General features: G+C 41.7%; 1 protein-coding gene across 2 annotated transcripts in view; it reads right to left on the minus strand.

The window, feature by feature from the left end:
- Positions 1-13,107, minus strand: part of LOC103353309 (serine/threonine-protein kinase PAK 3) — a 31,251-nt gene extending 18,144 nt beyond the window's left edge. For both annotated transcript variants that reach the window (XM_008276223.1, XM_008276222.1), the window contains exon 1: positions 12,922-13,107. The gene's annotated coding sequence lies outside the window, so the exon portion shown is untranslated. The remainder of the gene's footprint in view (positions 1-12,921) is intronic.
- Positions 13,108-13,308: the final 201 nt, after the last annotated feature.

Below are 13,308 nucleotides of genomic sequence, written 5' to 3' on the forward strand. Positions count from 1 at the left end.
GCACTAGAATACGACATATATCATTTCTCATGGGAAACAAACATTTGTCTAGAGACAACCAACAAATTAATGTTTCCTACTAAATCATAAAGTCCCCTCTCCTCTGCTACTGATGTGATAAAGATTTGCACTGTGATACCTGCATTGTGGTCATTTCAATTAGATAACTTATTCAACAACGACTGCAGGAAATTATGTGGCCGATATCAGCTCCAACACTGCCGGCCTTCAATACCGACAGAGCTTGAATTTCCGAGTCTTATCTGAGCTGGGGCGCAACAAATGGTGGACCTGAGTTACACGCTGAAAAAGCAAAAGGTTGGCTGCGGTGAAGTGTTGAACACGATAAAAATACAGATAAAAAAAAAGAAAAAACACATTCCAGCATCTTTGTCAGATAGAGGTTACATCAGTTGCATCCACGTGCAACTACTGAATTACCCTCTCCCAAGACATATTTATGGAAAAAAAGTGACTCACTGCTGACAGCCGGGCTAACTAAAGTTACATTTTGATTCAGCTTAGCTGGAGGCCACCCACTATTTTTGAACAAACAAGCAGCTACTGACAAACTCTTCGGTTTTAGAATAGCACCACGTCTTTATGATTATTTTACTGGCTTAGTTCCAGGATCTTATGAGATGCACTGGCGGTGGGGGTGTACTGCTGCTGGTAGTTTCTGCCGTGCTGGGTGAGTTCCAGGTGACAGTCCAGACAACAGCGGAAAACAGGTTCGCTTAGGTTGGAGCTTAGGCGTGTCACTAACAACAAAACCCTGCAAAACTCTGCTGTTTACAAAGGAATGTCACAATGTTGACATACTAAAGCAACAGGGAGTAGCGGGCAACAAGGGAGGCACGGTGGGCTGCCGTGGAAGCTTCGTATGCCACCTGACACTACGAGCCTCAATTTAGTTAAAGGATCACAGGGATTATTTAGCTATATGGCTTTAATACTGTACCACCAGGTTAAAGTGAGGAAATACCGTGTGCAGAACTGAGCGTTTGAGCAATGTTTGAGCTTTCAATTTTCACCAACACTTGTTTTTAAGGCGTCATTTAACACGGCAGTTATGTATCGATGCTAAATTATCCATAACCAGACTGGTTGAAACTCTATTACAAAAAAAAAGGCAATTACTGAAACGGCTTCAGTGATTTAACTTCATAAAGTAGCATTCAAATGTTACACAGTGTGGTGCATAATCCCTCAGATATAACCACCTTGTCTGGTGTTCAATACAAAGACGCACACAAGGGATCCCTGCATAACTAATGCAGCTGTGACCGATGCTTCTGTTAATCCATTAACTTTATCTTGTGAACAGCGTCGCTAGCAGTACGTCATACAGCTTTTACAGTCATGCACAGAAATGGATTCGCCAACATGTGCACGTGGCACAAGCACGACTTGACAACAGCAGCGGGGATCTAATCTTTCACATCGCAATCTGGTCAACAAAGACTGAGAGCGGCTACAACATCAAAAGAGGTTGACGGGACAGGAGGGTTTGAAGCTTTTAAATATGGAATTCATATTTTGTTTCTTAGGTGAGTCACACTGTACTCCTTTGCCTCATCGATACTCATGTCCCCCTTGGGAGCATGCAGCACAGAATATACTTACATAAAACACTGAAGTAAGCAATGAGCGCATGCTCATAAATATGATCATTTCAGTGAACAACTGCCTTTGGAAAGCAGTTGTGGCTGTACAACTCTCCAGCATCCGACTGTGGTCATTTCTACATCAGGCAGCAGTGAGAATCTGTGCCGTAAGAACACAACAAAGACCTGAATGACTTTATATTACAAATCTCTAACAGTGGTCCTCAGTGCTGCGTGGCTCTTTGGCTAATTACCTGCCTGCTGGCTGCTGCAGCAGCTCTGCTGAGCGGTCAGACGGCCAAAGATGGCAGATTCATGAAGGCCCAGACATTACTGATTCTTCACTCACATAAAACAGTGACCTATTTACAGTGCAGACTGACAGGCAGGCAAGCAGTCAGTGAGCGCTCTGTCCCTGAAACAAGCAGCCCCTATTTCTGAAGCACACGTAGGCCAGTGTCTCAACATCATAAATCACTCTATGTGTGTCTTTCACCTGATACTGAGGATATTCTTATGAGGCTCAACTACAGTACTGCAGCAGAGAGACAAGACAAATCATTAAAACAGTTTCCTCATGCAATGTTGTCACTTTATTTCTTACAGTCAAAATGTAAAAATACTAATTTGTTAGAAATTACACCCCCAACTTTTTTGTGTTTGACTCACTTTGGCAAAGTAATAAGACATTTTGACTATAATACAGGAAGGTACAAGTGTCTAAAAAAAACACAAAACCACCACAGACACAGCAGCTCAACTCAGATATTACTGGAGATGTTTTCACATTTCTCTTCCATAAAATATTAATCTATCCATGAAGAGCAGGCATTTTCTCTGCTCTTTCAAACATTAATGCTGAATTTGAATGGCTAACACAGGAAGAGGCTCTAATCTTGAGCCCATGGCAGCCCAGTAATGGCCCCGCAGTGGGGGGAGGGCTCCATAAGCTCGGCTCTCCATGCCCCTGATTAGGACACGGTCTCTGTTTGACTTGGCTTTAGCTTTGGCTGTGCTTCTTTGAAGGATGCTGATTACTTGGATGGGTTGGACAGCTAGAGGACATTCAAAGGATAAGGAAGAAGGAAGGATACTCCAGAGCCGCAGTTTACCATTGTTATCTCCTTCATCTCGGTGATGTCCGTACAGTACTTTTACTGACCGCTGATGAGGGTTTTATAAAGACGGAGTCGCACAGAAAAGACCACTTCACTTGACAACGGACACACATTGACACAAAGAAACCCTGAAAAACACGACAAAGCACAGATGCTTCGCCCAGACAGTGAAACAGTGTAGGCACAGATGTCAACATGTTACTACACAAATACTCCTCTCTCACACGGTTGGCCTCTCAAGGTCGGAATAAAACACACAGAGTCACAGTGCAGATGCTATCGATGCCACCCCCCTTCAATTTCAAATGGAGGCTGGGGGAGGAGGAGGACACGTCTGCTCTTTAATTCTGTTAAAGAGGAGTCCCGTTTCAAGGGAAATTAGGAGAACTTCTGGTCACAAGATTAAAGCATCATGCGGTCCAACATGAAACAGTCTTCAAAGTAATGACATAAAGCAAAACTGTCTTTTTCACTTATTAACGTAAGACTTTGTGACTAAGCATTGATACCCGACAGTTATTATGTTATTAAATACATGATTCATTACTTCTATACAAGCTACAACCTCCAGGGCTGAAAAATTAAGGAGAGCCAATAACTGCAGTACCTCGAACGTCCATTTGAGGTTTGCTCCAAAAGTGAGTCAATCTCCCCAGACGCCCAAGTTAAAATGTCCAGCTTTACAGCACAAATAAACATGTTTCCAGCCTGGTACAAAGAAAAGGTTTTGGTCTCTGTAGCTAATTTTCCTCTTCATAACAACTGAATGTGAGGTAAATATTTAGACAACTGCCCTGTTTAAATGTAATTAAAGGTTAAAATTATGCATAACTAAATGCGTGGCCCACTGCAGCTCCACTTTAACTCCACCTCTTTGTTTAGGTTTGGATTATCCAAAAGTTAGGAGGAGTCCGGCGCTGCCAAGATGGTGACAGCTGGAGCCACCACACCGAGCTTCAAAACTGCTCTTCAGGACTGTGAGCAATGGCATTGAATGTTAAAGGTTTCGTATGTAGGATTTAGAGAGACCTTTTGGTAGAAATGGAATATTAGGAGTGTCCATGGCTGTGTTTTCATTAGTAATCACCTGAAATGAAGAATTGCTGAGTTTTATTAACCTTAGAAGGAGCATTTTACATCTACAGAGGGCACAAATCCAACACGGTCCAACCATGTTTCTAGAACAGACAAACCAAACACTGGCTCTTTGTGTTTTTAGTGGCTAATGTTGGTTCTCCTACATGATTGGAAGGGGAGGATGAGAAGAGTTTTCAGTCGGTTGCAGTCCACAATCTCATACTAGACCTTTAAAAAACATAAACATCATCCAGGTTTTTGCTTAATTACCAGCATTATCACCACAGTTTGACATTTTACTTTCTTGCAGATCAGATGATTAATACCACTCTCATGTCTGTACGGTAAATATGAAGTTACAGTTGGCAGATAGCTTAGCTTAGCACAAGCACTAGAAGCAAACAGAAACCTTGCTGAGCCCAAAAGTAACAACATCTGCATGCATGCAGTTCTAAAACTCACAAATTATCACATTATATCTCCTTTGCTTGTTCTGCAATATGTGTTTTTGCACGATTAAAGTCAATGTTGGCATATTAAATCTGACATTAGAAAGCCCACACAGCTCACAGCTGGCTACTGTTGCACACAATCGATGATTTAATTCATATAACTCTGTCATATAAGCTTTTGTGAAATGAAGCTCCACCTCTGTGGTTTGGTGCCCCCCCTGCAGAACTCTGCTTTGCATACAGCTGCCAATGTTTGGTTCATGAAAGGGACAAGTCACAGCTTCCTCAATAGTTTGATTGTAACAGGTGGCAGGTGAGACAGAGGTGTTAAAATGTATTCTCATCTTGAGCATAAATCTGATTAAGTTCACTGTAAGTACAGACTGTTTCATACCTTGCAGTAAAAGTTTTAATGTAAAAAGGTTTTTGCAACTTTTTAATAAACATCTAAATATTAATGATGCTCAAAGAGGAGCTTGATAACAGCTATATTATATATTCAGAAACACTGATTCAGTTGTCACCCTCCGTACAGAGAGGGATAATTTCTTTCATTGTTTGCTTATTGCTTCACAGCAACCGAATCACATGTTTCATTACAGCAAACAAAACTAACTTTTTGTTCAGATTTCTATTTTTAAGGGACCCGCAGGCCTTGGGAGGGGGGGAGGTCATGAACATCTTTTGATCGTGTTGCTATAAAAGGCTTATGCCCGCTCACAGTACGCCAACTAGAGCATGGTTACACAATATCAAAGGCAAACTTAAATGAATGCAATGGATGCTCTTGTCCAACCACACTGACCCATTAGATCCCTTGGAGATCTGAAAAACTAGCGATACATATACAGTACATTTTTTTCCGTCATTATTATTGTTTTTAAAATTTCGCAACTGTATTTAACACGCAGCACAGTGCATAAACCAGATGTTTTCAGCCAGATGTCTGAGTATCATTTGTTTCACTTGATCATGGCATTTATTTCCAGATTGTCTTGAAAACACTAGGCCAGTGTTACTACTCTAACAGTTACACATACCGCTAATTTTTTTCCACCTTATGTGTTAATGATACATAACTGTTCTACTTTATTTGTTCACCTATGACAAACATATTCACAGAGTTGTTCCGTGCTGAGAATGGACCTTTCAGGGGTGATTATCCATGACAGCACGCATGATCAGTCCCTGTATATTAAAGAGTCTTTTCCCTTATTTGACAGAAATCTGAGCATTTTCATGTTATCGCTAATCATTTATGGAGCAAACAATATCTATAAAAAAAAATCCAATTACCATAATTGATCAAAAAATATTTTTTAAATGAAATTTTCAATTTTTATCACTCTGGTGCTGGTTAAAACACCTTTGGGAGATACAAAATAATTATTTATGCAGTAAAAACACTGAGAAAAAAAAACTAGTATACCCAGCAGTTACAGCATTTTCTTCCAACAATTTAAAAAGAAACAAAAACCCAAAACTCAGAAGATTAAATATCTCCGGTTGAGGAGTTCAAGCCAGGATGCTGATTTTCTGGTGATATATATCAAGATTATTCTCACTCATTTAATCTGAATGAGATTACTGCAATGCACCTTTTGTTTGGCTGTTGAAGACATTGATCTTGTCCAATGCTAATTAGTACAGCTCTAATGGGATTGCAAAAGCATGATGATAAAAGCCTGCCTTATTTTCTCTTCAGTAGCTAATTACTACTACTTACATTCAAAGGATTCAGTGGTTTTACCACACAGTATCACCCCCTGTTTGATTTACTTTCTTTTAAATAACCCTCCACTCACAGGCTGTGCTATAATATTCAAAACAGAGGAGAAAAAACAGGTTAGACTACACTCAAGACCCATTTAATCCCCACAGCCTACACTCCACCATGACTCTCATTTTACCAGGCATCATCCTTTCCCAATCTCCCCCGCTGGGAAGGCTTGAGAGCTCGCTGTGTCATTTAATATTTAGTTCTGGTGAACCTGCTCCAGTGCTGCTCTCAGACAGACAGAAACACACACGAGTTCTCATTTGTGTTGCCTTAGTTGTCTCATTTTCAGTAGATTTTGTATCAACACTGCAAAATATCAGTTTTGCGTAGATGTTTCCAGAGGCAACTTAATCAGCTGTGTACATTTTTATTACTTTTTTAATAACGACATGGCAGCAGCAAAAGTACACAACATTAAATTAAGTAGTTAAAGTAAAAGTATTGAACAGTCACGGCTGAAAAAAAACTGCTGTGCACCGTGTTCTGACAATTTGAGCTGATCTCACTGGAATTAAAGTGCTTTTTAACTGAAGCAGTTTATTTTGTCAGGTGGTCAATTTCTATCAGAATGGGCTACCGGTTCGCTCATTCTGTCAGGTGGACAGGAACATGATAAAATTAGCTACCTTATTTTTAAGCTTTACTACGTGATTGGGTGTCTGTTTGGACAGATTGTTCTCTTTTGACAGAAAGACCTGATTTTATTCAAAGCACATTTCTGTAGCTGCTAGTTTATTCATATGGGCATTTCTTGCCTGGCAGAGCCCATTTATCAGCAATCTATTGTTCCTGACAGAATGAGCTTCCTCATTCCTCATTTTCAAGAACATTTGTTAGCTCATTCTAAAATATTCAAGCCCCCCTCCACTAAGAAATGTGTTTTGGTCAGTGTTGCTTCTATTCAGTGTTTGGGCCACACTGTACAAGATAAAGATTGTTTTCAAATGCATCTGCTGAAGTGGAAAGCTTCTCTATGTCACCCTAAAATCTAAGTGTACGACCTTTAACTGACTGAGAACAGTGCAGTAGCTTGTTTAGGAGCCAATCCTGGTCCAATAGGGGACTTTTACAAGTGCAATGTGGACATTTGAAGCCTGGATTACACGAAGATTCTTTATTTTTCAACCAGAAAGGAGATGTACAAGTCATTTCAGGACCCATTCTGGTGAAAATCCAGTTATTTACCTTGTTAACATGTCCAGATGGTGTTTTTTCTTCTGATGCTAAAAAGACATATCACAAGGGAAACAGGCAGTCAACACCATGGCTGAGCATTTCCACCTGGGGCTTTTCATATAATTATCTTTCGTCTGAATCGGTTTCTGGTCTGAACATGAATGGCTAAATTACTTGAATATTACAACATGTCATTGTGTAGCATCGAGTAGTTTCTACAGTGTTTGAGCAGTGAGCTTGTGTGCTGGAGCTGCAGTGAGTTTGAAAAGGTGAGTTGAGAAAGATGGACTTAATAGATCTGTACTCTCTAGCATTAGCACGTGTAGAGTTACATTTATACAATTTTAAATAATGAAGGGATTATTTTCATGGAAAAACGTCTAAATATGTAATTCTAATACACACTAGTTTCAGGGGTTCAAGCAATGACAGAGAAAGACTTGGTTTTATGAAAAACCAAATCAAAGAATAGTATTTTTATGTTTCCCCAAACACACCTGGAGGGGATCTTTAAATATTTCTGAGAAATTTGGGATGACTTCTGAAACTCTATGAACTGGCATGAGTTGAAGTCCAAAACAAGGACGAAAGATGGATGCAGAAGTTAACGATAGTTGATGGAGCAACGGTTTATTTGACTTAACAGGAGAGCGAAGGAGAATCAAACAAACACATGCTGCAGTTATAATTTATGCCTCTTGGACCACAAGGCCCAAAACCTTGAATACTTCATATAATTCTGACATAGTTATGTCTCATGTTGGTGGCTGCAATGCATGAATATATGAATGATATGAATACACTGTGGGTAAAAAGCCATAAAATACATCAGTGTTCAAGGTGACAAGCAAGGGACATCAATAGTTCACCACACAGGCGATTCGACTGACCTTCAGACGAACACGTTCTCAGCCAACCCTTACTGTAAGCGTCTCTGAGCGTATTATTATGGTTGTCATGTCTCACCATGAACTTGAAAAAGCACAGCACGAGGACTTGCCGGCAATCACACCAACCCACCACAGTTAACAGGCTACTTTCTCCTCATCTCACTCTTGAGCCAAACAATAGATGCTGCTGTTTTTATTGTTGCCCTCATCCCCTGCACACTCAAGTACATCTAAGTGCCACTCATTTTGTATCGTCGGCTTTAAGGTAACAAAGTGGGAGGGGGGTTTGCGTTAGTGTGGCATGGTTGGGCATGCTTGAGTGCCAGCTGGAGGCAGAGAGGGGAGTGGATTCCCTCCTGCCATGCCAGCTGGTGCACCTGCTCTGAGTCAAGTCGAAAGAGTTAAAACTCGCTGTAATGGATCACAGGAAGAGTGAAATCAGCTTGTAGATATATGCATGCTGTCGCTATCTGGAGTATTTTTCCAGCAAGGATTGCAGGGGTTTGTTTAGGGGAAAAAATAAATCATGCCTCTACATATAGGAAGCCTAGCTTTGCAGAATATTCTGCTCAAAACACAGTCTGACTGTTCTCTCATTACAGCTGGATTTGCATTTAATTTCGATAACTCTTCTCTACCAAACACATATGGCCGCATAATAGTTTTGCATAGACTAACACTCATATTTGTGTCAACAAGTGAACAACTGAGACGCAGCATGTTGTCACACATGGTAGTTGCACCTCCATGCAGCTGAGAAAAGAAACTGAATTGCTGGTAGTTTATGTGGAGGAAAAGCGATAGCGCGTCAACACTGCTCTGAATGATCTTTAGTTCGAACGTGTTATCTATTTGTGACAGATGAGTCATTCTCTTGTACCTGAAGTTACAAAACTTGGATCATGTTGACTTGTCTACAGATTTTTCCATAATTTTGCATCAAAGCTACGTCTCCAGTATTTCTATCGGAAATCAGTTTTGGCAAACAAATCGAGAATCTTTGACATATAATCCTATTGTGTTATTGACTAATATTGACTAAACATCAGATATTCTGCCTTCACAGTGAAGCTGAAGGGGAAGTTTCCCAGTTGAATATAAACACTGTGGATGAAACAGATGATGAGTTCTCACCTCAGAACATAAAGCGCATACAAAACAGAACAGAAATCTGGCATAAAAGGCCTGAAATGTGCATTTATAACAGTCAGAGGATATTCTCTTATAGAACCGTAGATGAAACTTAGGAACACATCTGCAGGTCATCTCTTTTCATCCTCTGAAAACTCTTCCTGCTTAATGGCCTTCAACATTTCACATTCTTAAGCCTGGTTAACTTCAAACAAATTCAAGTTCACACTCCCTTCTGCAACTCTCTGTCAACTCTTGACCTAGTGAAACTTCTTAATCTCTTAACCCACTCTGAACCCTCTTTCTTCTCTGCAACATTTCCTCCTTTTATTCTCTATCCATCTGGAATATCCATCCTACTGTACGCTTTAACACCTCTTACTTTCTGTAATCTCGAATCTCCCTCAAGACGTTTCTCGGAGACCGTATTTACAGTTGCTATTTGATAAACCAGAAACTATATAAGTCATGAGGGCTATCTATAGTTGCAGTGTACACAGACAGATAACAGATGAACACACATACAGACACACACATAGAAACAACCCTATTCTAAGTAGCAACAGACATCAAGTAGGGAGATTACAGAGGGAGCTGTGTCAATGTGTCAGTGTGTGAGTGTTTCCTCTGTCTCTCTCTGTCTCCCTGTCTCGCTCCATCCATCTCTCTCACTTACTCCCCCTCCCCTTTCTGAGACAAAATGGCCAGATGGCTTCCAATCCTACATGCTAATCCACAACACACAGACTGTAGCTGTGACACACCTACCACAAGACTAACTGCTCCACTCTGGACATCAATGCCCTCGAACGCACGCATGCACACAGCGAACGCCCCGCACATGTGGAGGCCACTCTGCATAAACTGTCAACAGGAGTCCTAAACCGTAACTCCACTTAACAATAGCAGCATAACTCACCCTGACTAAGTCCTCAACAGATGGAGGCCTAGTTCAATGTGTTGTGTGTGTGTTGTGTGTGTGTGTGTGTGTGTGTCCTACTATCATATTTCAGGCAGCCCAGTTAGCAGGCTACAGGCCAAGATGAGGTTCCGTGTCTACTGCTTTTGTTAGCCGAGGTGAGGTAAGAGAAGCTGTGTGTGTTGGGTTACACAGACCAGTGGAAAACATGGGGAAGCCCAGAACAGCACGCTAATACGCATGGAGACAAACAGGCTGGCGTACTGAAAATAAGACATGTTTTACATTGTGTCGTCTCGCTGTTTTCTGTGAGCACATTAAATAAAAATGTAGCACCATTTATGCTTATATGTAGAGGCATATTAGATATTAGCTGCTTTATTATAGTCGCACAGGCCTCGTCACATGATAAAACCGTATATACAACAAAGAAAATGAAACATAAAATAGTAGATTTATCCAAGAGATGTCCTGGTAGGCTCCTCAACAAAACTCTGCACTCAATACCTGCCTGACAAGTCAAGCTAGGGTGAAATCATTTATTATTTAAGGAAAATGTCACATTTTTCTGGGAAGTAGGAAAAGCAAAATCCTCATTATCACAGTGCACACAAGCAATGCTTGAAAACTACTTTAAGTAATCTAAAATGTGGATTATGTCTATTTACTCTGCTGATTTAGTAAATGATTTCCCCCCCAATGTTTGCCTCCCTTCAGTCTTGCAAGGTAATTCAATCTAATTTAGGTGTTCAGTGAAACTACATTAGTGATAACAAATACAGGTAATGGTAGTTCAGTTCTTCTTGTCGGTCACAAGTTGTGAAAAGAACACTTGCATTAAAAGCCAAGCCATAATAAGCAATGCTTTTGCCTGCATAATTCATGTTTTTACTGTAAACAATAAGCAGGAGGGTGCAATTTTACTTTTATCTGTAGTGATACAGAGCATACATTATGTATGTTGGACCTAAAGCCCTCTGACTGGCAACACACTGTGCTCATATACAAAGTGCATGAAATGTATAGATTTACAGACAATAGCTCACACAGGTATGAATACTTTCTACTGGTGGTAAGCAGCCACACAGACCCACACACAGACACAAAACGCAGAGCTATTAATTTTCCATTTGCTTGTAAAAGACATGTAGAGATGAAGGTGCGATGAATATATAATGCATGTGGCATGTGAAGCATATCGTCTGAGACCAGGAGAGCCATGGAGACCGATTATGCTGCACATTAACACTTCTAATGGTGTATCACAGCATCTGATTGTCTCTGTGCCTTCTGATTGTGACACTGCATTAGATTACTTATCTTTTCTGCCAAACTCAGGGCTGTGTTGGAACAAACTGTTTCATCTGCTCATAAAACTCACAGTGAGGTAAAAATCAGTTTACATCAACAAAGGAAGATGATGTTAAACTGAGAGGGGACAAAGATACAACCTGTGATGGTGGTGATAAAGGGACACTGTATGCCAAAATGTATAAACCCTTTAATGTTTACAGTGAAGAGAGAATAGAAGGTTTGGACAGGCAGGTTTAAATGGAAGGGCATGTATGTATCAATATAACAGGCCAATGTTCACAGGGAGTAGCACCTTCAGTAACCCATCCCCCAATTCCCCTCTACAATCATCTCACCCTCCCTCAATCACTGACATGACTCCCTAACATCCCTCCTTCACACAGCAGCCAGACAACAGGTCTCCCATCAGGCCCTTCTTCTCTCAGGATGACTGCGCTTCCTGGGAGAGGAATCTCTCTCCCTCTCTCTCCCTCTCTCTCTCCCTCTCCACTGGCTCTGACACCACAGCTGAAATAAGCAGAGGTGATGGAGAGACACACGTTCAGCCTGTACCGTAGCCAGTTCCTCCATCCCATCCTCCTCTAGCACCGATGGCTGTGGAAGAATCTGAGGTAGAATAGCTCAGCTTTCACAGTACCGGCCCCCACCCCCACTCCGATCCCCAATGAAGTCAGGTGACCAGATGTTGTATATCTCCCTGTCACTACCGCCGCCATGAAGCTGCTACACACATCCATGTTAAAGCCAGGGCACGCAGCCACGTCGCTGCTGTGTGTGTGTGATCACTTAGAAGGCAGGAATGGAAATAAAAGCCATTTCTTCTCGAAGGCCATACGTGAGGCAGTGCAGAGATAACAAAAGAGCATCCATCAGCATATTAACCATCCGTCACCCCCCCGCCCCATCCACAGCATATATAGCTCAAATCCATCCGTCAGCCTCGGGTCTACGGACCCAAAATAGCATTGCTTCTTTTTTGTTCCAGTGTTGCCACTGCAGCTGCTGCATTTCTCCAGGACTGACACACACACACACTCACACTCACACACACACACACACACACACACACACACACACACACACAGACACAAGGCCCGCACAAATGCCACCATTGATTCTAACACCTCCCCATCAATAAAGATGCTATTTGTGAGGCACAAGGGAGTGCAGACAGAGATGATGTGATGCAGAGGATGGTATATGATGATATAAAACATGTCCAGCCCATCTGATGCAGGCATCCATTTCCATCTCGCCCTCACGGACAGACTGCTGATGAAACAGCTGCCTCCTTAGCAGGGCAGAATGCAGAGTGGAGGAAGGAAAAAAAAAAAGGCTACAAAGCACCCCTACATACAGAGCCTCCCCCTCCTCCTCCTCTCTTCTCTCCTCTCCTCTCCTCCCTCCTCTGCCTCCCCCTTCCACATCCCTTATTGCATACACAGAGAGGGAATTACCTGAAATATGTCTTCACATTCTCTTGCTCAGTGTTTCGCCTTTGGGCCTGGACTCGTGGTGGATTCATCGTCAGCCGTACAGTCCTAATGACAGTTTAAAGGCAGGATTGCCATTCTCTTGTCAGACCAGTTCCTGACCCTAAAAGCAAGCTTGTTCGGCAGGCTGGATGCTTCACTGGCTGCTCACTGTTCCCTAGCCCATGATGTCATCCACCCTGCTCCGCTGATTGGCTGAGAGGTTGAATATTAATGCAGGCAGCAGGTCTAGGGGAGGAGGCAGCCAACGGGCAGACGGAGTTGGTTTTCTGGTTAACAGACCAACCTTGCTGCGTGAGAAGGAAATAAAGATTATTACATGTTCAGTTTAAGAGCTTTTCTTTTGCAAAC

This window comes from Stegastes partitus, unplaced genomic scaffold, assembly GCF_000690725.1.
Source record: "Stegastes partitus isolate 25-593 unplaced genomic scaffold, Stegastes_partitus-1.0.2 Scaffold67, whole genome shotgun sequence".
NCBI lineage: Eukaryota > Metazoa > Chordata > Actinopteri > Pomacentridae > Stegastes > Stegastes partitus.